Here is a 25,803-nt window from a genome sequence, read left to right as displayed (position 1 = left end):
ATTCCAAATTTAAGATCCCTGCCATCATGTGTCAGTTGGCTGTGATTTCATGTTTGCTGGAAAGATGCTTAGGATGCACTAACAGTTCTCTAGGAGCAAGCAAAACCATTCTGAGAGCTAGTTTTGAAACTGAACACAATGCAGATTATTAGAGCTCTGAAAAATAACGTAACAGCTGCTGGTAATTTCTAGATCGTTTTACCTTAATACTTGTGTAAGGAAAAATGAATATTTTTTTCCTTGTTTTCAAAACAAATTACCCTTGAGTTGAATAAAAGAAGTTGACATTAAATGATTGGCTGAAAATATTGATAGCAATAATATACAAATACTGGCAAAACATTTGGGGATGGTATTACTGTTGCAGAGCTATAAAAACACATTTGGGAGGAAGTAAAAAAGAATGATACACAAAAACATTTGAAAATTACAGCTACTTCCATGAAAAAGGTAACGAGTGAGAGGTGGTATGAACAAGATTTTCTTGATAAAAAGTTATTGCTAAGAAAAGTCTTCATGTAGTGGAAGTTCCCTACAGCGTACCCTTTTTATTCTACAGTCTCGTTACTGTAGCACTGTGTTCATAATAATTGGACTAATAGATTTTTTTTTTTTTCCTGGAGTGACCAAAAATGTCTTGGCAGAAATCAGGCAGGTGGCACTGCCCGTGGCCCTTCCAGGACACAGCCCTCCAGGGCATGTGGCAGAAGCTGCCTTGGTGGGTCTCGACATCTGGGAGGCTCCCCACGGGCTCTCAGCCCCCTCCCAGGCACGCCTGCCCCTTGAGGACTCCTTTGCCTCATTGTTGCAGGAACTCGGAAATGATTGTGCCACTGTGAAACTATTTTAATAAAGACTTTATCAATATTTAATGCATATTAGGACTTAAATAGAAAATATTTATAAGGAATAAATGGCATTAAATTAAGAATTATAATTTCCAGTAACTTCTCTTATTTTATTAATATTTAGAGAATTTCTCCTCTAATCCTTTTCACAGATCATTCTGCTCAGGGCTGCTGTTTCAATAGAGCTCCGTTCTTGGCCTCGTCATTTAAGTTCCCCATTTAATTTATATATAAAAAATTCAACAGGTTTAATGTTCCAGTTTCTCATTCTTTTAATTAAAATGGAAAATATGTCCCTTTGTGTACCTCTTCAAGTACCGAAGATTTGAGCCATCTAAGACAGCTGTAAAGAAGTTTTTGCAGAATTTTGTGTTTCTGTGTTGTTCCTTAAGATACACTGGACAAAAGAGAGATGATAAACTTTACTGAACTGGATATTGAATTTATTAGAAGCATAATGAACCATAATCTTCATTTTACCAAGGCATCTCTAGGTTTCATTTTCCTGTAAATTAACCTAGCCAGTGATTACAGTGGATTTTTAGATCAGATCTCCAAATTTCCTTGCATATCTTATGGCACAGGTTGCTATGATGGCAGGTTAAAAGTTTATAAGGTCTCTGCATTCCACAATTTTTGCTGATTGCTATTGAGCTATATGAAGCCCTTCATTTCTGGCAGTACTGTGTCTTCACAGCACCTGCTGACTCCAAGTGGGAAGCCTTGATTTAAGTCAGTAAAACCAAGGGAAGGAGGTGTATTAACTTTCTGGAGACTGGGGTCAGAACCTGTGAGACTAGGAAATCTGTTTGCCTGCAGAGAGCTCAGAAACCCCTGTCACAGAGGCTGGTTGCAGTTTTTAATTTATTTCCATTCAGAGCCTTAACAAATCAAGTCTGAAAGGCAACACCTACATCCCCTTCAAAGCAGTGCTAAAATGATCAACTTCAGTCAGATAATCTAGCACTAGATCAAAACCCCTCAGGGAAATATTTACATTTTGCCAGTTTACTCAGAGGAATGGCTCTGGGGATCTGGAGATATCCTTGGCATTTTTATTTTTATTTTTTTTTCCATCTGAAGGAAACACTGATGCCAGAGCTGAAGCTAGTGATTTAATCATAGGATTGCTAGAGGCTGCAGTACCCTATCTGCTCAGAAATCGATATCTATGATCTCAGTTATATTAGAGAAATGTTTACTTCTTCACCTGACCAAGATATTAATTTGTATATGCTGTGTTGTCTGTTTTTTTTTTAAGTTAATCATTTGTGAGGAGAGTAGCCTAATCTATTTTGAAATCCTCTCATGCTGCACCATTTTCCTGTTATTGACTGATTATTTTGCATGTATATATAGCACCATTCACATGCATCAAGATGCCCTACAAAGAATCTGAAATGCTCTGTACGTAGGAAGCAATGTACTGCTCTGCTGAAACACAGCCGTCAGCAGGGCAGTGTGAGGTAGCAACCTTCGCACTGCTGGAGCAACTGATTTCAGCTCGGGAGGCGAATTCAAGTGGTGCATCAGGGGAATTTAAGTGGGTGCAATGCAATTACCTGCACTGGGATATGATCAGGATGCCAGTGTTAAACTCTAGTCTTGTGAAAGGCACTGTGGGATTTTTAATGGCCACAAGCTGGATCACGTTTTATTTCCCATCCCGAGGATGAAACCTCTATTAGCAGCATGCCTCCTGCCAGTGGCTGCGATTTTGCTGTGATAGGGACCCACATGGAAGGATGCGAGCTCCTCTAGGGAGCTGCTGCTGCCACCGCTGCTGCCTGCTCGGAGGAGGGCAAGGTGGAGGCGTGCAAGGCAAAAAGCGACTTGCCTGCTGCTGGAGCAGTGCACGGAGCTGAGTGGGACGGCGGAGGTGCTGCCGTGCCACCTCCTTCATGACTGAATGTGCTTCCTCGTGGAAGTGCGCTACAGCATCCAGATGTCCCCAGAGGTCTCCTGTCCACAGGCTGACCTGCCTCTGCTTCATTTGCTTAACGAGAAGCGACGAGATCGCGCCTCAAGGTGGTTGGCTGCAAAGAGCACGTTAAACATGTCAGTGCAGGTGATTCTCCTGCTATATAAATTGACAGCCTAGGATTACCTGGTATGGCGTTGGAAATCTATTAACATTTGAAGCAGTTTGCTTGAATTAGAAGTCTTGATAGAATTACAATTACTTTCCTTCTCCTCCATGAGCTTTGTTGCTATCTTTGTGTACATTGTATGAGAAGACTTATAAGCCAAAGATGATATTTTCCAAAATCTTATGTGGAGCCACATTGTTATTTTAGATTTATAACTCCATGTGGGCAAGGGAGAAGAAGTGAATGAAGGGAGGAAACATAAGCAGAAGGCCATTGGCTTTTCTAGCTTGACAATACATGCTGAAGCATAAAGGTGGGGAAGTAGGGAGATGTAAAAGCCACGGCCTTGGGAACTGGCATGCTTTGGCAATTTTAAGAATGGCACAGGACATGGGTAAGAGTATTTTGCTCCTTGTACACTCAGTGCAGGGTGATGCAGGTAGAATAGCAAGAGAAAGCATCATCTCAATCAGGGAGCTGGATGCAAGTAACCTTTTCTGATTGGGATTCTAGGTCTTTCTGGGCACAAGCTGGCTGTTAGGGATGGACAGTGTCTGCTAGTGTAACAGGCTGAGGATGTGCAAATTCCTAATAACTGCATCTTAAAAGTTAGGAACCTACAGTCTGCCTCCATCCCTTGGTGAATGGCTCCTAGATAGCTTTATAAAACCAGAGTAAAGAATTACTGCTAGTAGTTTTAATGTGTGTGGAGTGGCACCACAAATAGTACAGCGTAAGTGGATGTGAAGAGAAGGCTTCAGGAAGTGGAGCCATCTGGATGGTGAGTTTAGGACAGAAACCTGGGAAACAGCTGTGAAAAGAGTAGGGGTTGGTAGGGCCTGCTGAGCAGCCAGAGGAAGACAAAATGGGAGGGAGAAAATAGTGATTAACATCACCTGGGAAAAAAGTGAGTGGTCTATCAAGGAAATAATTCTTGGGCATCACAGCCCAAGGTCAAGCTGGGAGGAAATCAGAAGGAACTGAGAAGTGGTCTCAGGAGTCTGACCCAGAAACAGTTAGGTGAAATACAGAGTACAGAAAAATATTGCCTACTGTATGGAAGCATCATTGCATATTTTTCCCCAGATAAGAGGTTGCTTTAAAGTAAAGATGGCAGAAGACAGCAGACCATCCCCTGTGAGCTGTAAGAATGAGGTGCAGCATCAAGTGATTATGCATTTATATTAAAACAAAACAAGTACTTTGCTTCTCCTGCAGTATCTCAGGCCTCTTATAGGAACTCAGAAATATCTTAGATTTCATTTTCATCGGTTCTACTATTTGTTTTTTACCTTCTGAATGCTTTAGCTCAAGCTGTATTGCTATTCTTATCAGAACTTGATCTGTGTATACCTCGAATGGATCAGGCTTAGTTGAAAACTCTTGTTCCTTATGCTAATACAGTACCTATGTACTCGAGTGAATTCATATTTTGAATAATTCTTTCTCTGTGCATGTCTTCTGTCCAAAATATTCCAAATTTTCTGTCTTGTATGCTTTGATCATCCTCTATGAACATTAAAATCACTGACTATTATGTACCCACCATAATGCACCCTTCTCCTGACACGGCCATCTTTGAGTCATGCCAGAAAAAAACCTGTTTTATCTAAATGTGAAAAATCATCCCATCCCTATTAAGACTCTTCATAGCCTCCAGTCAGCTTTTGGACCTTATTTCTGGCAGGCAGCATGTCATTTCGTCTGATCTTAACCTTCTTCTCCAGTAATGTCTAGGTTGCTTGCATATCCTATTCCTTTAGCTCCTTCAGGTAATACTTTCTGCATAAAAGCTTCTATCATGTATTCATTCAAGGCTGTCCAATATATATGTCACATCTGAATCCAGTCATTTCAGCTCATAATCCTTTTCTCTAAGTAACAGTTCATCTGTTGATAGTTTCTGCAGTTTAAAAGTTCTTGCAGTTCGTTGCTTAAGTAGGTAAAGAGGAAAAAGCATCTACGAAATCAAGATACATGATCAATATTTACTGAATACAGAACAGTTTTAACAAAGGAAAACTTTTAGATTTTGGAATCTAAAATGTATGTTGATTGTGGGAAAATAAATCCGGTTGCCAATGTCAATGTTCTGTGCAAAGTGCTCATGAAACTCATATTTACTAATCAGTAACAATTTGGTTTTCTAAATACAATCAGTTTTGATTGTTCTCATTCATCAACAATTTGACTTTGATATAATAGAAATACAGAGGGTAATTCAGTCCTGAAAAAAGTCTCCATTTATATAAAAGCAGTAACTCCATTACATTTTCTGTAGTTACTAAATTTTTGCTGATTTTTTTTAAACTGTCTATACAATGAATAAAATGTTTTCATGTTAATTTATACAATCAGCCATTAGACATATAAACCAAACCCTGTAGTTCACAAAGGTCATATTGTTAAATATCTTGCAATATGTTTTATTGTACTATAAAAATAAAGACATTTCTTGAAACAGGAATAGTTCTAAAATTAACAATGCTAAGTCTAGTGCTAAATCCAACAATCCAGAACTTCTGAGGAAGAATGGGGAGGAACTGGTTTTAAGTTTATAATAAAATCCAGAATGGAAAGGAAGTGTCAAAGATGCATCACATTTCCAAGTAAGGAACTCCAATAACTAAGTCAGTATTTGCACTACATAATCAAAATGGAGTTAACAGCCACCTTTTATGCATAGGTCTGGGGAGATAAATGTCTCAAAATTGGGGGAAAAGGGAATATCTAACATTTAAACTAACTTCTAGTCATGAATGAGCTTGGAAACTAGCTGTACTTGTAAATGACAAATATTTGTATTTGTTATTTAAATAAAAATTTGTATATATAAATACTTGTAATATACAAATATTCCTTAACATATTTCTTTTAGTTTGTTTTGTTTTTTGTTTTGTTTTGGTTTTTGTTTTTTTTTTTAGAAATCAGTTCAGTTGTTTCAATGTTGTAAATAATCCCCCTGTAATAATATTGGATAAACCAAAACAAGTAGAATACTGGGACACATCTATTTTCACTAGAGGTTATAAACAGATGGAGCGTTTCCAAGAATGGATGAATGGAACAAATAATTTATCAAATAGATCAATATCACTTGCTGTACCTAAAAAGAGCAAATACTTTCAGGCAATACTCTTCTTCCATCCAGCCATCCTTTTGTCCATCTGTCCTTCACTAATACATTTTCTAGTCCTTTTCATGGCCACATACCAAAAATATTTCTTTACTGAAACTCCCTGATGGTTGGCCGGATATATGAGAGCCATTTTCTGTCTCTCTTCTAGGCCTGAAGAAAAGTCAAATTCCCCAGAACATGATTTGGCATACGTACTCTGCATTATGCAGCTATAACCACACAGAGAAGAAGATACATCACTGTCCTGGTGAACTCACCTGTAATAATTGGATAGTTCATTTGAAAATAAAAGAACTAGGCTGAGGAAAACAAGTGCTTAGGGGAAGTGCATGTCTGTGTAAACAGTGCTCTATTACTCCTTTTGCGCTCTCATTATATCAACTATTTGCTAATGGAACAGCTGTGTTAGTCCACAGCTTTTTACAACTTCACTTATTTTCTTTCAACATCTAAGTCACTCATCCTTGTCTTTTGGGGAGGACAGAAATCGAGTCATCTCTCAAATTGCTCAGGAATGACCTTCTGACCTTCATGTTCCTTGTTCAGTCAAAATCATTCTACTGGCAGATCTTCATTGAGCATGACAGAAAGGGAAATTACCCTACTGGAGTTTATGAGGCTGCTGAAGACCAAGCAACACAGAGGTAACAGAAGAAGAGATTAGTCATTTCTACCCAGTGTACTTGCAGGTGAAAGCAGATATCTATTTTTTTAGGATATTCAGACCTTCCCAGTGCACGTCTTTGGTCAGCTGCTGAGCTGTACCTGAGGAACATGTGGTTCAATTTTTTCCTTCATTGCAATCTGTGATGCTGGCCAGAGGGAAATTTCATTTGTTAGCTCCCTCCTGAACAGCATGAAGACATCTTGATTTTCTTGCTCTGGGAATGGAATACTTTTCACTGTGTATCACAGTGGATGATTCCCGCTCCCCCAACAAGATGAGCTAAGTAGGCTTTGTGTTACAAACATTTAAGCCAACTAATTCCCATAAGAGGTTTTGACTAAAGTAACTGTAATGATATTTTTTCCCCTCAAGTCTTGAAGAAGGGGACAGAAATCCAGTCTTCTCTCAGATTGCTCAGGAATGACCTTGCCTCTAAAGATCAGGAAGGAGTGAGAAAATCATGAATAGAATTGACAGAGAAAGCACCTTTAAATGCAAAAAGTGCTTTCCTGGAGACTGTAACTGTATACAGAGTTACATATATACAGAATGTATAATGTATATATGAATATATATCTGTATAGATAAGCTGTAAGATGATATACATGTACATGACTATATGTATATATTAAAAAAATACAGGCTATGTGTTGTAGGCTTAATAACTTATTTGTTGTGGTACTTAGCAATGCTTATGCCAAAATAGCACACGAAATGTCATGACACAGGCAGGGGGTCAAATTCTTTTCCTGACAACTGCATATTCTAGATGGAACCACATCATCAAACTAATTTATGCCTGGAGCTAAGGAAATACTTTTGTTCACTCATGTCAGTGGCAAAAACTCCCACTCAGTGGGATCAGGATTTGATCCTGTTGACAACAATGGCCAACATGCATAGAAATGAAATGAAAGAGTAAGCAGTAAGCAACACACAGAGTGTTGTGGACTTCAACATTGTAAGATCCTTTGGCTTAAAAAAGGCATAAGCTCCTCCGTTACGATGAACGTTAGGTCTGTAGTCTAGAGACCTGTACAGATGTATAACGTGGATAATGTGGTCATTTTTGCCTGTCATTCTCTCGAAATATTATGAGGGCTTTTTTTTTTTTTTTTTTGTAAAAATTTTATATGTCCTTATTGTCTGCTACCAAGAGTTCAAACTGAGACTTTCCATCCTGGCTGGAGCTGAATGCACATGTTATGGTAATACCAGTACATGATGTGGTACATGCCTTCTGCCCCTGGGGAGACTAATGCAGGAGCTGTAGCGTATTATTCACTCCTCTCTTTTTATGTAATACAAATGTAACCTTAATTTGTGTTATCTCTGGGCTGAGTGCTTTGGAAGTAACAAAACATGGGGATTTTATCCTTTTCAGCATAAGGCTGGAAAAAAGTTTCATGTTCTTTTTCTCGGTTTAGGACTTGAGCTAGCAAATGACCATCATACTTAGAAAGACGAGATCCACCTTTGCTGGACAGAAGAATTTTAAGTTTTGTATCTGGTGTGTAGCATTTGTCAACTCAAGAAAATCAGGCTGATATCTAAGTATTTGGAAAAAACATCTGCAAAATGGTTGCAATGAACCAAATTCAGGAAAAAAAATCAGGAAAAAAAAAAAGAAAATTTCCAATTCTGGTTCCAGATTTTGAAGCTATACCTAAGCAAAGAGCTGCTGCCTCTCTTACATCATTTTTCTCTGCAATTGCAGCTCTGGATTGGTGACAGGTGACCAACCAGAGCAGCACAGCACACACATCTTCCTCACATCAAAAAATGTGAGGAAGAAAACTGTCCTTCCTGTGCTGTAAGCGTCTCCCTTAACTTCGTGCAGTACTGACAGTGCTAAAGAGAGATTCTGGCTGGTTTGAATGCAGAAAGGTAGCAGCTTGAAGTGGATTCAAAGGGCCAGGGTTTTGGAAAGCTGACTGGAGAGAAAGGCAAAACTTGTGGGTGTTAAGTGAAACTAGAGATCTATAGGCAGAAGACTGGTGCTACCAGCAGAGAAGGAAAATGATGGGAACACCAACAGCAGATGAGGAGGGAGAGGAGCCAGAAGTAGGTTTGACTTCAGGTGGTAAATGGATATGTCACAGGAGAAAGATGATGGGAGACCTGGGTTTAGCTGAGCAAAATAGCTGCTCAGAAAGCCACTTGACAATTTGTTTTGCCCATTTTCCTCCTTTTCTTGTTGCACAAATGATTCTGGTCTTGTTTGATTCCCTCCACTCACCCTTCCTTTTTCAGAGATTAAAATGTGTTTGGGTTTTTTTGTTGTTCTGGGAATAAGCTGGTTTTTGAAAGGAAGGCTGTATATAGAGAAGATTATGTATTCCAGCGCCGTTTATGTGGATAATTTGGAACACGTATTGTGCAAAGGTTTGTATTTTCAGGACTCACATTCTGAAGCAATTGAATGGTGCCAGGGAGACCGCACTCCTCTGTCTCACTCTCTCACACAGTTCTTGTGTGATGCTAATCAGAGCAGATTTAGAGAGTGCATAGTAAATAAAGCCTGAAGAAAGGGACATATCCTGAGGAGAAGCAGAGAAAGTATTGACTAGTTGTTATGAAGAGGAAAGTGTCTATTGTGTGTACTCTGAATGGCACAAACATTGTAGGGAAGAGGAAATCATAGGATTAAAGACAGCCTGTAAGCATAGGCATAGCGATTTAAAGTTTCTGGGACAATAGTAAATGGTGTTTTCCCAGTTTGTCAGCTGGTTCTGGTTTTTGTTTTGTTTTTGAACAATCAGTTTTGAAAATTTGTATTCTCTAAACGGGGTGTGTGTGGGAGGGTGTTTCACTCTGCATGATTGTGTCTATGCTGATTCACAAGTATGCATTTTTGATGATAACAGCTCGCCTTTGAGATCTTTGAAGAAAACTCGCTTGGCTAAGAGACCTAAGGTTAATGCCTGGTACGAAGCTGTTATTCCCAGCTTCACAGTACACAAAAAATTACTGACCTGCCTGAATAAGAAATTAATATTTTACTACTGGTTGATTTGCTGGCATGATATATCTCTTTACCTTGAGAATTTTCTGTTTAAGTAATCTTAGAGCAATTTATTTTCTTCTAGCTAAGCCTTAATAGTAAATGTATACCATAAAAATATTTGTGCAGAGAAACTAAATGTCTGAAATGTCATAGTGGATCAGAGATGGCTATATTTCCTAAATTACAAGTCGCCAGAGGTTATCTAGCAAAGTTGTAAACAGTAGAAGAGAGATACTGAAAAAAGTTTAGTTACATAGGTTGAAATACTGTCAGTGAAAATTACACAACAAATTTCTTTACTACAGCAATCCAGCTTCATTTCCAGCAAAAGATAAATATGTAAATATAATAAATGTTTCTATATTATTTGGTAAAATATATTAACTAAGAATCTGATTTTTTCCCTCTGAAATTATAAGAAAATAAAGAACAAAAGTGGCCTGAGATAGGCATTATAGTGACAAAGCATATGAAAAAGACTCAGTGCGTGCCGCCTTTCCCCCAGCCTTTATTGTGACAATGATGGCTTTTAGGTCCCTGCCATGTCCTGTGTCAAGTGGAATAGTTTCTGTTAGGGAACTCTACTCATAGTAAAAGGAAGTTTGAGCAAGGAACTGCTTAAGCATACCGAAGAAGCGTAAGCCCATGGGAGTTATTGCATGTGTGGCAATCTTTTGAATAACTTGATGCTGATCATCCATGTGTTATCCATATGATTAATACAGAAGGTTTTGTTCTCAGAAGTATAGTAAAGTCAGAGTTTTAAAACCTGTTTGGGGTATTAGTAAAATTCTAGGCATCATAGGGAAAGAGGAAAGTCTTCGATCTTTTCAAAGAATTTAGGATATATTTGTGAGTACGCTGATAATTTGGTTTCATGCCGTGACATGCTCCGTGAAGGTGGCATGCTGTGAGATGGTGGCATGCTTCCCAATAATTTATTGCATTATGGTTGTCACAGTCATTAAAAGTCATTTCTTCCTCTTTTAACTTTTGTAATACCATTTTTCAAACCAATGCATGTAGCTGAAATGTGTGGATGGATACTTGGGTGAATGTTCTGGCAGATAAGCACATCTTCAGGAGTGCCAGTCATCTAGTACAGATTCACTTCATCCTGTGCTAAGGAATGGTTTGTGTTTTGGTATCTTGTTTATTTTGCTATCATCCTTACTTCAAGATATGTTACTGTGAAATGAAAGCAACGTCTCTTCATATCTTATGGGAGACACAGATGAAACAAAAGAAAAAAAAGTCTAAGGTTTCTTATATTAAGACTAAATTCAACTTAGTAGGCAAGTTCTGTATCTTTCTCTTGTCAAGTTGACTTACTATGCACTTTCCTGGCAGAAACTCTTTCAAAACTCTTGGGATTTCATGGCCCAGGTTGCATCTGTTAGAAAAAACTTCCAGACAGAACATACTAATTTTTTTTTGCTTTAATGAGTATTTATAGTAAGTATTTATCACCCCTAAATGTCACTCTTAGAAGTCTGTCATGGGAATATCAATGTGCATGTGCAAAGAAAAGTTAATTCAAAAGACATTGGACTAATAAAAAAAATCTTGTTTATGCCACTAAAGTACTTTAGGTCAATGTGTCATAAAATCATTGGCAGTCCATGCAATAATTTGAATAATAAAATTAAGTTGGATTTCAACATGCACTTTGATTTCTTGCAAATTTCTTGAGTAACTTCAGAAAATTCAGCACATGATGCAAACACCTGACTAGATCCCTTTTCTTGCTGGCAGTAAGGCCATAAGCCTGAGGAATTTGCAAAAGATTCTTTAGTTTCTCTGTCATGTTTGGCCTTGATAATATTCACTTTGTATGGACAGAAACTGTTGCTCTAAACCATTCTCTTTTTTTAATTATTATTTAATTTTTAAAAGGGATAATTTAACTATGATAACTACAGATTCCTAAAAAAATAGGGTTTATGTCCAAAAATTTTTTGAAAAAAATCAATTATGACTGCAGGAAACTTCATTCATTGTTCACTCTGTACATGTTAGATGCCTCTTAAAGAGAAGAATCTTAATTTTCTAACATTTTTTTAGGAGCACCAAGATCTATTCTTTCAAAGATGGATGCAGGACACTGAATGGCTCAGGAAGCTGGTAAAGCAACACCAAACATATTATGCTATTCACTGTCTCAAATTCAGATGTGGTGATGACTGAAAGTCATTACCATCTGACAACTATTCCATAAATTTACATCAAAGGCAATGATGATTCAAGTCCAGTTCGTTAAGGACATCTGTCAACTTAATATGATCATCTCTATTATTGGTTTAGATTTCAAAGACTGAACAGGAGTAGAAAACAACCATTAAAGAAAAGACTCAAGACAGCAGCCGGGTTGTGCAAATAAATGCTCACTGCCCCCATGTCTCCTGGGAGCTTTCTGGAATCCTTAATTGATTCACAGACCTTGGCTGCTCTTGAGCACTGAACAAACCGAAGGCAGTTTGCTTAGCTGTTTTCCTTGAGAGTCTATGATATTTTCTCACAAATATAAAAATGTTGCCTTGAATTATTGCTGCCACATTTGGGGTTGGAGTGTGAATTGGTCTCTTCCAAAAGCATTATTTTCCAATACAGAAGTTAAATATTTTCCAAATCTCATGAAAAAGTTTTCTAATCCCCCATTTCCACTGTACAATATAATGCTTATATGATTACATCTTCAATGTGAGACTGTGATTAGTTCTCTTTTTCAGGGAAAACAGGACATTTGACAAGCTGTCAACACCGTATCTTTTAGTACGTCTTGCATTCTTTTGTTCTTTGAATAAGCAGCATAAATGTTGATGACAGTGTAGATGTAAGCGTATAAAGAACTAGTTTAAATCCCTTTCACCCAACTACGTTAAAAATAGGAATGAAATTCAAGAATTTAATTCAGTTACCTTTAATTCAATACTTGGAACATTATCTTGTTTATGTTACTGGAAAATATTTTTTTCTAGCAATCATAGTGTGTGGGAATGTATGGGTATTTCACAAAGTAAGTTTTTTTTGCAGATTACTTTCTCTGTTTTTTTTTTTTTTCCATTTCCAAGTGAGATTAAACCTATTATAAAATAAACTGTTTATATTCAAAAGTCATTGCATGTAGCAGCTATAGACCAATGACTATTCAGTATTTATTTCAACAGTACTGATGGGCATGCAGATGGTGGTTGCCCTACTAAGTTGTATCTTCTTAAGCTAGTTTCTCTGCTGGTACTAACTGATATCCCTTTCTGAAATTCAAAAGGTATGTTTGAATTTTAGATACAGAGGTGTTATATCAAAATTGTGTACTCTGAGTATTCATTTTAGGCATATTCAGGCCATGTCATTGAAAGCTGAACAGCAGGAACTAAATACGAAAGCTACAGACTAGCATCATCTTAAGTGAGGGAGGAAATGGTAAATGCAGAATTTGAAAACATGTATGGCGGCTTTGGGATACCTGAGTGTGGTAAAACTGAATCTTTAGGTATTTGATTTTCCTTGCCCTTCTCTTATGTCCCCGTTTTCCTGTTGCCATGCACACAAACATCCTTGGTTATGTCAGGATGCCTGTTTATAGGGCTGTTCTTTCAACCTAATCAAGGAATTGATTTGGGCTAATAAAAAAGGCAGCCAAAGAAGGCTTTTTTTCATTTTTAAGAGAGAATCCTAATCAGAGCTGTAGCACAAGCTAGCAAATGACTGTGCTAGGACAATAGAAAGCAAAATGCACCATAAGACAGGGAAAGGAATAGTTTAAACTGCTATTGCCACTAAATGCTTTGCACTTGAAATGATAGTTTTCAAGGAGTTCCAATAAGCATTTAAGTGCTGCTGTGTGCTTTCAACAAGATACTAACAGCTGCCCACCAGTGATTCCAACAAGTGTGAAAGGAAAAAGCAAGTGGGCTTACTTATCGGAAAAATTCAAATTCAGTGGGAAAAACAGGTTGATAGCAGCTGAGTCTTTACTTAGAAACCAGCTGCATGATATTTTAGAGATGCTGTTTCTAAGCCTCCATGTGTGAGTCAAGAAATTTGACTCATAACCTGACACAAAATAAAAAGCCAAGGATATGAGAAAGTGGCAGACCAGAGGGATCAGATTTTCTGGCTGTTACCTTGATAGCTTTTTTGGCAGGTGATAAAGGTGACCTCTGGTTTTAAGCAGCCAAGGGGGTGCACAACCTGAACTAGGGTCAATATCACAGGAGGAAATAAAAGACATTTTCTGTCCCAGAGCCTAACACATAAAATTGAATAAGCTGTTAGCTTTATGTAACTATTTACTCTAGGGTGGAAATTAATAGTTACCTTAGCAACACTAGTATCACCTGAGACAGAGCCACGCTGACTCTGATTTACAGAGATGCATTTACTTTGACAATGTATTAAGTAACCTTTCTGAATGTTTTACTGTGCTTTTATGAGGAATGAGATGTATTGCAGCCAAGAAAAATGGTTTCTCCAGATTTCAAAGTGCTACATGCTGGTCAGACCCTTACCTGGCATAAATCCAAAAGACTTCATCTCCAATGAAGTAATGTTGATTTATTACAATGGAAGAACCAGCTCATCATTTTGAGCAGTAGCTTGGTTTATTACCAGTCAGTCTTTTTCCTTGTCAGATATGACGGAGTTTGATTTGCTTCCCATGGTATTTGTAATATTGTCACCATGAAAATGAGAACTGTTAAAAACCTCCGGTGCCACCAAATCTGGTGCAGAACTGAAATGTGCCTTTCCCGCTAAACTCAGAGTTGAATAGATTAAATTCAGGTTGGCTTGGATTCCCTTCTGTCATGGGATACTTCAAATATTAAAGACACAACAAAGAAGTTATTACTAAAAGCACAGCTTTATATCAGGAAAGTTCTAAATTTGGCAGTGTGGTACTGCATGGTTCATATTACATGCTAGTTGAATTATTTAATCCAATAACGTTGTGACGTGACTAGTCTAAGCTTCCCCACATACATAACATACAACCATCTTCAAAAGATACATTAAAGTATATTGAATCCTATTTTAGAGACTCCGAGCAAGAGATATTTGGCCATCTTCTAAGCTAAATTGTTACTAGCACCCAATACCTGCAAATTGCATCTTATTTGGATTATGAATTTGTTGATTTTTTTTAGCATTTCAGTTTGTGTATTGTGGGTGAATTATGATCCTGCAGGTATTCAGGTTACTTTATTGTATAATATAAGCACTTTGCATATACTGGGAAGGCTTATCCTTATTTTTGTCTATAGTAAACTAAACAGATCATACTTACGGCATGCCTTTCTCACTGTCAGTCATTTTGGGAATCTGTCTTAGAAATCTAGGAAAATCTCTCCTGAAGCACAGGAAGCAACCAGCAGGGTGTGGTATCTCTATAACCTGTAGGCATCTATTCCTTAGAGGCAAAAGACTTTACTAATTTTGTTTTGTATTTTTATGCCTCCTATGCCTACAGTTTACTGGGTGTGAGGAGGCTAGGTATTGATTTCTGTTTTTTCTTCCAGCTGTATATTCTTTTTCCACAAGGCAATCTTATCCAAGCAAATTTTGAGAACTTGTTCTTTGGCCAGGATTTCCAGGCATGTGTCAGCCCTGTTTTAAATGTACGGTTTTAGCCATACTTGCAACAAGGCATAAGGTACACGCAGAAATCCATAACAGTTACCACATGTTCATAAATCTGAGGCATCCACAGGATGAACATGCTGTGGATGTACAAGAGATGCAGAGTAACCCCATTACTTGCCATCTTGGTAGCCTATACACAGAATTCATATCCTGTTGGAAAGTCACACTTGAAAGTAAGTAGCAGTATATTATGAAGTTTCCAAAAAAGTCAATGTGAATGCATTAGACTATTCCCAAATAGTACACGTGTGCTGCAGTTTTCCAGGAAATTCCAAATCATCATAACATGTATTCCAATTTATATAAACCAAGGACCAACAGCATTGTTGTATTATTTACTATTCTAAAGGCATAAAGTAGACTAATAAAACTACTGAATAATTTTGGATGACAAACTGATCCCTTCTGGACTTGGCTAATAATGCCTTTAAGCCCTTTTACCAGACACAGTTTTTAGAGATGTCAGTAATTCAACTTGCATTCCATCTCTTTTGCCCTGCTAATTTTTTGTTAAAAAAATTACTAAGATGAAAATAGAGAAGGAAGATAAGAAATGCTGTCACATTCTGATGATGGCATTGCTGTATGTATTAGGCCTGTAATCACGTTTAGACAGAGACAACAGAACTGTATCTCTTAATCCTAGAACCGTGGTTTGGGTTGGAAGGGACCTTAAAGACCATCTGATTCCAAGCCCCCGCCATGGGCAGGGATACCTCCCGCCAGACCAGGTTGCCCAAAGCCCCATCCAGCCTGGCCTTGACCATTTCCGGGGTGGGGCATCCACAGCTTCTCTGGGCAACTTACCTGTTCCTGTGCCTCACCGCCCTCCGAATGAAGAATTTCTTCCTAATGTCTAATCTAAATCTACCATCTTTTAGTTTAAAACCATTCCCCCTTGTCCTGTCACTACACTCTCTGATAAAGAGTCTCTCCCCATGTTTCCTCTAGGCCCCCTTTAAGTACTGGAAGGTCACTATAAGGCATCCCCAGAGCTTTCTCTAAGATAACGATTCCTGCTATCAGCCTGTCTTCATAGGACAGGTAGTCCAGCCCCCTGATCATCTTCATGGGCCTACTCTGTGCCTGTTTGAACATGTCAATGACTTTCTTGCACTGGGGGAAGGGCAGAGCAGAGAGGGAGAACCACTTCCTTCGAGCTGCTAGCTACACTTCTTTTGGTGCAGCCTGGGATACAGTTGGCCTTCTGGGCTGCGAGCTGTCACTGCCAGCTCATGCTGAGCTTCTTGTCAAACAACACCCCCAGGTCCTCCTCATCAGGGCTACTGTTAATCCATTCATCGCCCAGCCTGTATTCATGACTGGGAGTGCCCCAGCCCAGGTGCAGGACCTTGTACTTGGCCCTGTTGCATTTCACGAAGTTTGCACAGGCCCACCCCTCAGGCCTGTCCAGGTCCCTCTGGATGGCATCCCTTCCCTCCAGTGTGTCAACCTCACCACTCAGCTTGGTGTCATCGGTAAACTTGATGAGGGTGTACTCACTCCCACTGTCCATGTCACCAACAAAGATGTCCCACTTCTCATGTCCAGCATCAATTACATTATTAACTTGAATTTCTGTTGATGGCACAGAATCCTGAATCAATTGCTTCTTACTTTCATGTGAGCTCTGAACCAAGACTGTTTACTCCTATACCCCCAGCAATCTCTGTGTCTGAATCCTTTTCTAGTATCAAAAGTCGATCTTGACTTTTTAAATCCTTTAAAACTTTCTCAGATTGATTCAGGCCTTTGACTCAAGCTGCAGTCCTTCATTTGTGGGTGAGAACTGCAGCTATTTTCCTTGAAGATATTCCCTTCAGTCGGGGTGAAATATTTTTAAAAGGTTACAGATTCTACTACTGCATATTTTCCCATTATGTTAATGATCATTATTATTTTTCCTTGCCTGTGTGAAACTTGCTATTCTTTCCTTAATACTTTATTAGATATGGAAACCTTCTCTTGCTTTGTACCACCATATTATTACAACTGTCAAGTGAATGTTTATTTACTGCTATTTCTGATCTTTTTTATCTATTGTTAATAATGGCCTGATTCTTCATCTAATGTTCTGTTCTTTTTCTAATATACTGAAGAAATATCTTTTTCTTTCTTACCTATTGGTTACAGTTGTTTTTTTGGGGTTTTTTGTTTGTTTGTTTGTTTTTAAGCTCGGGCATTAATCATTGTTATAGTCATCTTATAAAATTAATATTTTATTTTTTATGTTACAAAAGAAATAATATGAAATACATTTTCAATTAAATTGATTCATTCATGGCCAATATAATTGTATCAAATACTAAGACTGGTAAAACATATCTGTATTTTCAATGGAAATTGAAGGCTTTAGCTAATTAAAATTTTAATGGAATTAGTCTGTCCAGTTTTGGGGTGTATGCCTTTAAGTCATTTCAATGTTTTATTTGGGGTGGTTTTTGGTGTGGGAAAATAGTTGCTATCTCAAAATCAAATTTATGATTTTTACTGGTTTATACCTGCTTCATACTCTTCAGTTTATTTTCCATATGCTGCCATTACCTGAGAAAACATTGGTTTTTATTTAGCTTTTATTTTTCATATTTCTATTTATTAATAGTAACTTGAAGTACTAAGTGAGCTCCTCAGTGCTGTATGGAACTTCTGTGATCTTGTTTTTTTGTTTGTTTTGGTTTTTAATAGATGTTCCACAGATTACTAATGACATAGTATAACCCCGGAGAAATGGTGGGAACAGGTGAATATCCGTTCCCTTGTTTTGATAAACATATGGAAGACAAGATTATTTAAATGTGTCTGCTTAGGAGCTCGCTCCTGGAGTTACAGATCTAGTTTATATTCCTCTCACCATGAGCTATTTGAAGTGTTTGTGAAATGCATGAAGTAGATTCATTCCTGTATTTATTACTGTATAACTGAAACACTCCTGAGCAAGAAATCTGGTACTGGTGTTTGTAGCTCTCCTTTAACTTCCAAGTTTTTCCTCTTTTTGGGCAAGTGAAATAGTTCTTTTTACCTCTAATTTTTCAGCTTAAATCAATCATGAACCCTCATTTCTCAAATATTACCTTGTACTATTCATGCTTTCTACTGCGCTCAGGGGTTCATACCACAAATGAGCTTTGGCACCCCTTACACTGTGAGATGACATAGTGCAGTGGAGGACTGAAGCAGATCATTGCTTGAAGTAGATCTTAACAAAGACCACTTATTTGTTTATGTTTGACTAAATTTAACATGTAGAAGACAGACACACAAAGTAGAAGAGATGCAAAGTGCCTACAACTTGCAGAAAAGAACCAGAGTGTTCCCGAGGCATGCTTCACAGACTTGCAGTACCAAGCCTCTTTGCCAGAACACAGAGGATCCAAAGACTGGACACTTTTGAACTGAGCTTTCCATTGCTGGAGTCAATAAAAATTCTCTCTTTTTCTGCAATGTTGAAAGGACGAAACAAAAGTGCACGAAATAAGGAAGATAATGGATAAAAATAAAACACATAACAGCTCTAGAAAAATAAGAGATCAGAGATTTGTTTTTCCAATAGTAAACACGTGGATAACAGTAACTGTTCCACATCTGAAAGTAAAGGTTGAAATCAACCTTAGGCACAGAGGAAGAAAAGCTAACATTTTTTACGTACATTTTTGAACCCTATGGGTTTCTCCCATAATAGTTCCCTTGGCATTGCTTCTTTCCTGATAGGAGGAACTAATCTTTATGTACAGGAGCAGAGCCAGAAGAAATCATTAGGGCAATGAATATTTCAGAAAGAGCATGGGGAGCACTTCAGGGAGAAAGGCGTATCAGCAGAAAACCTGTTCTGAGGAAGTTTATGGCATTTTAAATCATTTCCTGCCTTCTTTTTTTTGCATGTGGAAGATCATTATATTGGCAACATGTATGCATCACAGTTTTGAAGGAGAGCTGGAATTTTCCCTACTACAAGGGGAGAGGGTTATCAATAGCTGTGCAAGAAATGTATTAATATCTTGTCATATTTGCTGCAGTAGTGGTTGGATTTTGCTTTTGTTTTTGTGGTGGTAGTGATGAATGCCCAAACAGTAGGCATAAAAAGCTAGAACTAGCCAGTCCAGGGATGACTGGCATGAAAATATGCTTCTGAACACAGTAGGAGTTGGAAGTTGGTATCTTGTTGCTGATCGCATGCTTGTGCTCTTTGCAGTGCCTTGCTTCTGGAAAAGACACAAGCTCCTTCTCTGTCTGTGTGACAATAGAAGTGAAATGAGCTGCTCTCACTTGAATAAATGTGTCCTTTGCCTCTGTGCAAGGCAGGGGCTCAGAGCTCTTGCTGCTTATTTCTGTTGTCCTTGGGAGCAATACCCAAGCAGGGACTCCAGTTTCTGAAGCCACCAGTTGAGTACCATTTCTTTCTTTCTGCAAGCCTCTGTACTTGGAAGCCTTCCTGTGAGTGAGCTGTCTCATATAGCTCATCTTCTGGGTCCATTTCAACACATAAACCTGTAACTTCAGGAAGTTGCTCCTGGGTCCCCTGCACTTTTAGGACTAGGCAAGCTAAGAGGAAGAGGACTATGCCATACTTTTTTTTCCCCTGCTATTCTCTAGGAAGGAAAACAAAGCAGAAAGTGGAGGTACTCACAGTTTTCTTGTCTGTGTGCTGCCTATTCCACGCCACCCTCAATAGCTGGCTTTCTTCAGCTCTGTCATCCCTGGGTGCTGTGCCCGCTGTGGTGGACAAGGTCTCGTCAACTGACCTCATCAACAGTGACAAGGAAGAGGTTGCTTATTTGATGCTTTGTGTTGAATTGTACTATGGCCAAGCTTTGCTTCCTTATGATTTGTGATAGAGAGATAATTCCTAGTGAGGTCTCAGCCTTACTGAGAACTAACTCAGTCTTGGGCTTCAACAGTACAGACAGTAACTTTTCCCTGCCTTTCTGCAGCTTATCGATGCATTGTAGCACCTGGCTCTCCGTTGTGCATCTTTGTGCCTGAAAGCACACATCACCTAATTAGTAACGGTGATGATTAAAGGAAGGACGAAAGAGCCAAGTTCCAGGCCTGCTGGAATGGTCTGCAGGCCTGCAGAAATGTCATGGAGGACTCCAAATAAGCTACTGTGGCTCAAGTCTGGTTTAAAGGTATCCCCTGGCTTTAGCCTTTTGGAGCAGGATTGACGTATGAACCTTCTTCATGCTGAAATGTCCTCACAAAGAAGACTAAACTAAAACACCTTCCTCCTACTCCACTCCCTTCTTCCCAGGCCCAACTCCACTCTTTCATTCCCCACTTGCCTACCTCCTCTCCCTCCTGAGCATTACAAGGGGATGAAGAATAGAGGTTGTGGTCAGTCCTTAACCACTACTCTCTGCCTCTCCTTCTTCCTCACACTTTCCCTGTGTTCCAGCTAGGGTCCTGGATCTAGTTTGGATGGAATTAATTTTTGGCAAAACAATCTGTAGGGTGCCGTGCTTTGGATTCATGTGTTACCAGTGTTGGTAACACACCAGTGTTTGGATATTGCTGAGCAGTGCTTGCACAGCCTTGAGGTTTTCTTTTTCTATTACTTTCCCTTTTTTTCTTTTTCCCTGCTCTGTCCCCACAGCAAGTAGGCTGGGGGTGTGCAAGAAGTTGCAGGGGAGGCGACACAGTGGGGACTGCTGATCCAAAGTAACCAAAGGGATATCCCATACCGTATGGCATCATACTCAGCCACAAACGCTTGGGGATTGGAGGAGGAAGGAGGGGGGGAGGCTTTTGTGGTTATTGCATTTATATTCTGAAGAAACTGTTAAACATACAGAGAGGCCTGCTTGCTAGGAAATGGCTAAATATGTGCCTACAAAGGGGAAGTAGTGAATTAATTCTTCTTTTTGCTTTGCTTGTGTGTGCAGCTTTGCTTCACTTAGGAAACTGTCTTTATCTTGACCCACAAGTTTTCAGCATTTGTTCTTCTGGTTCTCCCCCTGCCCCATACCACTAGGGGGGAGATGAGTGAGTGATGACTGGTTGGGGGCTTAGCTGCCAGGCAGGGTCAACCTACCAGACAAAGTCAAGATTTTGCCAAACAGGTGGCCAAAGGGAAGACAGCAGCTCCTAGCTTCTGCTGAGTTAGAAACCTCTACTTCATGTATAGATAATATACTTGTCACAGCTCAAGGCAGCTTGTGTCACAGATCAGGAGCTCCACAGCAGAAGGAGCCTCTCATTACAGGGGAGGGGGAGAGAAAAACTGTCTTGAGATGAAACCTCACTTAAAAAGCTTTTAAAATAAATTTAAAAAATGAATAGGAATAAATTGCCAGGGCCAGATGTCATTCACCCATGAATATGAAACTGTTGAACTGCTAACTGTGGTTTGCAATATACTCTTTGTATCAGCCTCACTACCTAAGGAAAGAAATGTGGCAAGCATGACAGAAACTTTAAAAAGACCCCCAGAGCAATCCTGGTTAATATAAACAAATAAATCAGATTTTCATGAGAATGAAATTGGTAGGAGCTATGAAATAAAGAGAATTAATTAGCAGATCCATGAATAAATATGAGGCAGTGAAGGAAAATCAGTATTGTTTTTAATAAGGGAAAGCCACTTCTCCCTCTATGTGAGGTAATACTCAGATACAGGTGATTCGGTCAATGTCACCTAATTAGGTAAAAGGTCCTGAAAGGCAGGAAACTATCACTAGGAGGTGTCTTTGTCGGCTGATAAATAAGAGGCCAGGTTTTGTAGTGGAAATTTGCTACCGATGAGGCTCCAGATCTTATGTTTGGGACTTATGGTACCCAAAATGCAAGGATATTTTGAACCTGGAGAAAGGGATGAAGTGTTACATTAAAGATGACTATGGCAAGCTGACCTGTAAAAATGTATTCTGTTCTGGGCAAGTACATAATACAGCAGCAAAAACTCAGTGTCAATACATGCTCAGTAGTAGATACTCCCGGTATGGTGTATTTTTTTTGTGTATACGTGCATGCATACATTTGCAGCCTGATGAACTCTAAATAAGCTATCATGCAGGAGTGACATTAGGTTGCTATGAAACTTAGTTTTCTGAAAAATCAAAAAGCTCCAAGTTACCCCACTACATGTATTTTTAGAATACCAAGAATTTGAATACTGTGTGACATTACACTTACCCAATGTCAGAAAGGGAGAATTAGACCTCAAAACAGTATGTGAAGAACATTAAGATTAATACTGCTTCCATATGAATCACAGAATCATAGAATGGTTTGAGTTCAAAGGGACCGTAAAGACCATCTAACTCCAACCCCCTGCCATGGGCAGGGACATCTCCTACTAAACCATGCTGTTGAAAGCCCCATTCAACCTGGCCTTAAACACTATCAGGGATGAGAAAAGACTAAATAGACTAGGACTGTATCATAGAAACAGGTGGCTGAGGTAGAGATATGGCCTAAAAAGTCATTAATTAAAACACTGAAAAGAGGTATAGGGAAAATACCTAAGCGTTATATGAGAAGTAAGAAAATCATTGAAATTATTGCAAAATAAGATTAAAGAAAATGAATAGGTTTTTCATTAAGTTTAAACTGTGGAGAGCATCAACACGCAATTCTATAGATGTTTGCATACAAGTAAGTTTGAACAGGACAGCAGCACTGACTGATTCAACTTTGTGGGTCTTAAGATGTTGATAGTCAGTGATAATAGGTAGATGTTGATAATCAGTTGATAATAGTCTTAAGATATTGATAATCAGTGCCAGGACTTACATGCTCACAGAGGCTAAATTTTTCACATCTACATGATCGCTGGATTGGTGGTTAGGAATGTTAAGATGTAGGAAAACACGTTTTGTTATTTGCTTAGCTGTAACCATCTCTCTGAGAATAGGAATGTTTGTTCTTTCAAACATTCTGCTGTAGTATATATTCTTAAAGATGCCTAATATTATCAATGTATTATATTATAACATATATAGTCTTAAAAAGAGAAGACAATTTTTTTTACTTATATGTGTATATAAATGTGTGTATATAAATCTTGGGATGTAAAGTAGGAAGAGAAAGGGCAAAGGTTTCCAAACTAATGTAGAAAGGACAAGATTTCCCACCTGTGAGAAGGGATAAAGGCCAAGACTTGCTAAAGTAGCAACTTAACGAGGAGCTCCCCAGGCTGTAATTAGGCATCTGTCTGCTTTGCTGTGGTGCCAGGCACCTATGAGAAATCATGTTGAGAGGCTGGTTGCTCAGGACTCTTCAAAGCAAACAGGTGCCTAAACGTGGCCTTTGGGAACCCAGCTTGAGGCATCCGTATTTAAAATTCTTGTCCAAAAAGCAACACCCCTTGTGAGAGGTTACTAACAACATTTGGTCCTGGTGTTGATTTTGACTGGGGAAAAAAAGTCGTACTTTGTAACATTGGAAAAAGTTTACTAAAAAATATCAATTGTAAAATTGTCATGTTCTCTTTCCCCCTCTGACTGTTTTAGGAATGCATATCAGCTTTTAAAGGATAAGTGTCTCTAACTTGTGAAAGCATACTTCTAGTGTTGCTTTTCAAAGTGAAGATCATGTGATGCTAAAAAAATAGATCCTTCCATGACAAATAATTCTTAGATTTCAGCTCATCTGGGAATCCAAAAGCTTTGTCTCATATCACTGTAACTTCAGCGGTATTTTCCCGGACTCAGGATTAAGTTTGCTGAAGCAAAAAAAATCCCTATCTGTCTGATCTGTTCCAACAGTATTGCCAGACGTGAAGATGATTCATCAGTGTTCCCTCCTTAATAGTAACTACCTCAAGTGGGCAGTAAAGAGTGACCAAACTGACTATCAGATGGGAAAGAGCAGAAGTTGGAACGGTATTTGCCTTGCTCACTTTGTACTTGACTGTGTGTCCACACGTTCTTGTCTGGAGTTGCAGGAGTTGCTCGAGCATTTAATTACTTGAATTCCAATGAGTTGAAACTGCTTGGTTCAGGAGATAGCATAATAAAAGTATTCTCCTGAGGTGACTATATCATTTTTTTAAGCTTTACTGACAAGCTAGAAATAGTCACAGATTTTAAGTGTTGCCACTGATTATATTGAAAAAGCATGGAAAACATGAGCCTCCATTTTCTGCAACGTCCATGTTCTTCTAGGAACAGCAAAAGAAGGCAGTGTGGGGTATCCCAGGGAGCTGCTTAGTTATCTGGCTGACTACACAGTAGCTTTGGCCTTCTCATAGCCATTGTTACAGACTGCACCAGTCGATAAGGTCCAAAAAGGAGGGAGTTTGGGCTAAGTCCTACCAGTCCTGTGGAACTGCATATTTAAGTCAAGAAATGGGAAGATTGACTTCACATTACCTCCTGTTGTTTAATACCTCAACTATACAGACTACAGGTGTCTTCTTGCCAATATCAAGGTGCCAAGAAGGATCAGAGTAGATAAGTGACTCAGGGAAAAGGCATATGTAAAAATACTACAAATTTGGTTCGTGTATTTCCCACATGTTTGAGAAAAATGGATGTCTTCCACTTTGCGTACAAATGGGGTCACTGGATTGTCTGGTAGCTAACTAAGCATGCTGCTACCATGTGTCAGTAATTATAAATGACAAAATTCTTTCACAACTTTGCTATTTCACAGTGTTTCATGTGGGCTTTTCTGTTATTTATTTTATTTTTAAACTGGATTTTACCATATAATTTCTGTGAAAGGATGAATGTTTTCCTTGTAGTAAAAGAAAAGGTGCATGGACTTTGGATACAAATCGAACCGGAGAAAAACACCCCCAAAGAAATCCGGGTAGTCAGTGACTCATGTAGAATACAGCTTGACATTTGAGCATGCAAGATGATTCGTGGGATGTGGCTTAAACAACTCCCAATTTTCTCTGTCTCTCTATAGATGAGGCTGTCAAATCTGGAATAGAATATATGATTTATTTTTATTTCAGGGTAGAAATAGTCTTTTTGAGCTTCAGTATGCAACAGATGAGCATTTGCCAGTGCAAACTTGTACAAAGTCAAAATAATAAAAAAAAAAAAGAGCACATCTTGGGCCAACAGAAGTAGAACTAGAGTTATGGGCCCTGATTTTTCTCTGCAGTGTGATTTATATCGGCCTGTTGATTCTGTTAAATGACATAACTTTGTAATTTTGCAGTACCTTGAATAAGGAAAGGTCATACTGTTAGAATGCATGCATTCTGACTTAGATGGTAGAATGGGAATAAGAATTCTCCAGCTATATCTGAATAATTCTCCTCAGGCTTCCACATAATTATATGCTATGGACTATCTAAATATGATTCTTTTGCCAGCTGGGAGATCATTTGAGCTCCAGCCTGACAAACCTCATTTGTAGCATGGAATTCTATCACTTTAAATTTTCAGTTTTCCAGGTTTACCTTCTGCTTAAGACAAGTATATTCTCACTGTGTTTGCGCAGCTTCTCTATAATGA

The 25,803-nt window shown here is 38.6% G+C and overlaps 1 protein-coding gene across 3 annotated transcripts in view; it reads right to left on the bottom strand.

Annotated features, from left to right (window-relative positions):
- The window catches only part of LOC310882964 (uncharacterized protein), a 57,481-nt gene that overhangs the window by 10,793 nt on the left and 20,885 nt on the right, over positions 1 to 25,803 (bottom strand). For 2 of the 3 annotated variants that reach the window (XR_014573249.1, XM_083802505.1), the window contains one exon: positions 23,444 to 25,261. The exons of the other annotated variant lie outside the window; for it this stretch is intronic. The gene's annotated coding sequence lies outside the window, so the exon portion shown is untranslated. Of the gene's footprint in view, positions 1 to 23,443; positions 25,262 to 25,803 lie in introns of those variants that run through there. 3 annotated transcript variants of the gene reach the window in all.

Source organism: Anser anser (assembly GCF_964211835.1).
Source record: "Anser anser genome assembly, chromosome: 1".
Taxonomy (NCBI): domain Eukaryota; kingdom Metazoa; phylum Chordata; class Aves; order Anseriformes; family Anatidae; genus Anser; species Anser anser.
This window is presented reverse-complemented; position numbering and strand designations above follow the sequence as displayed.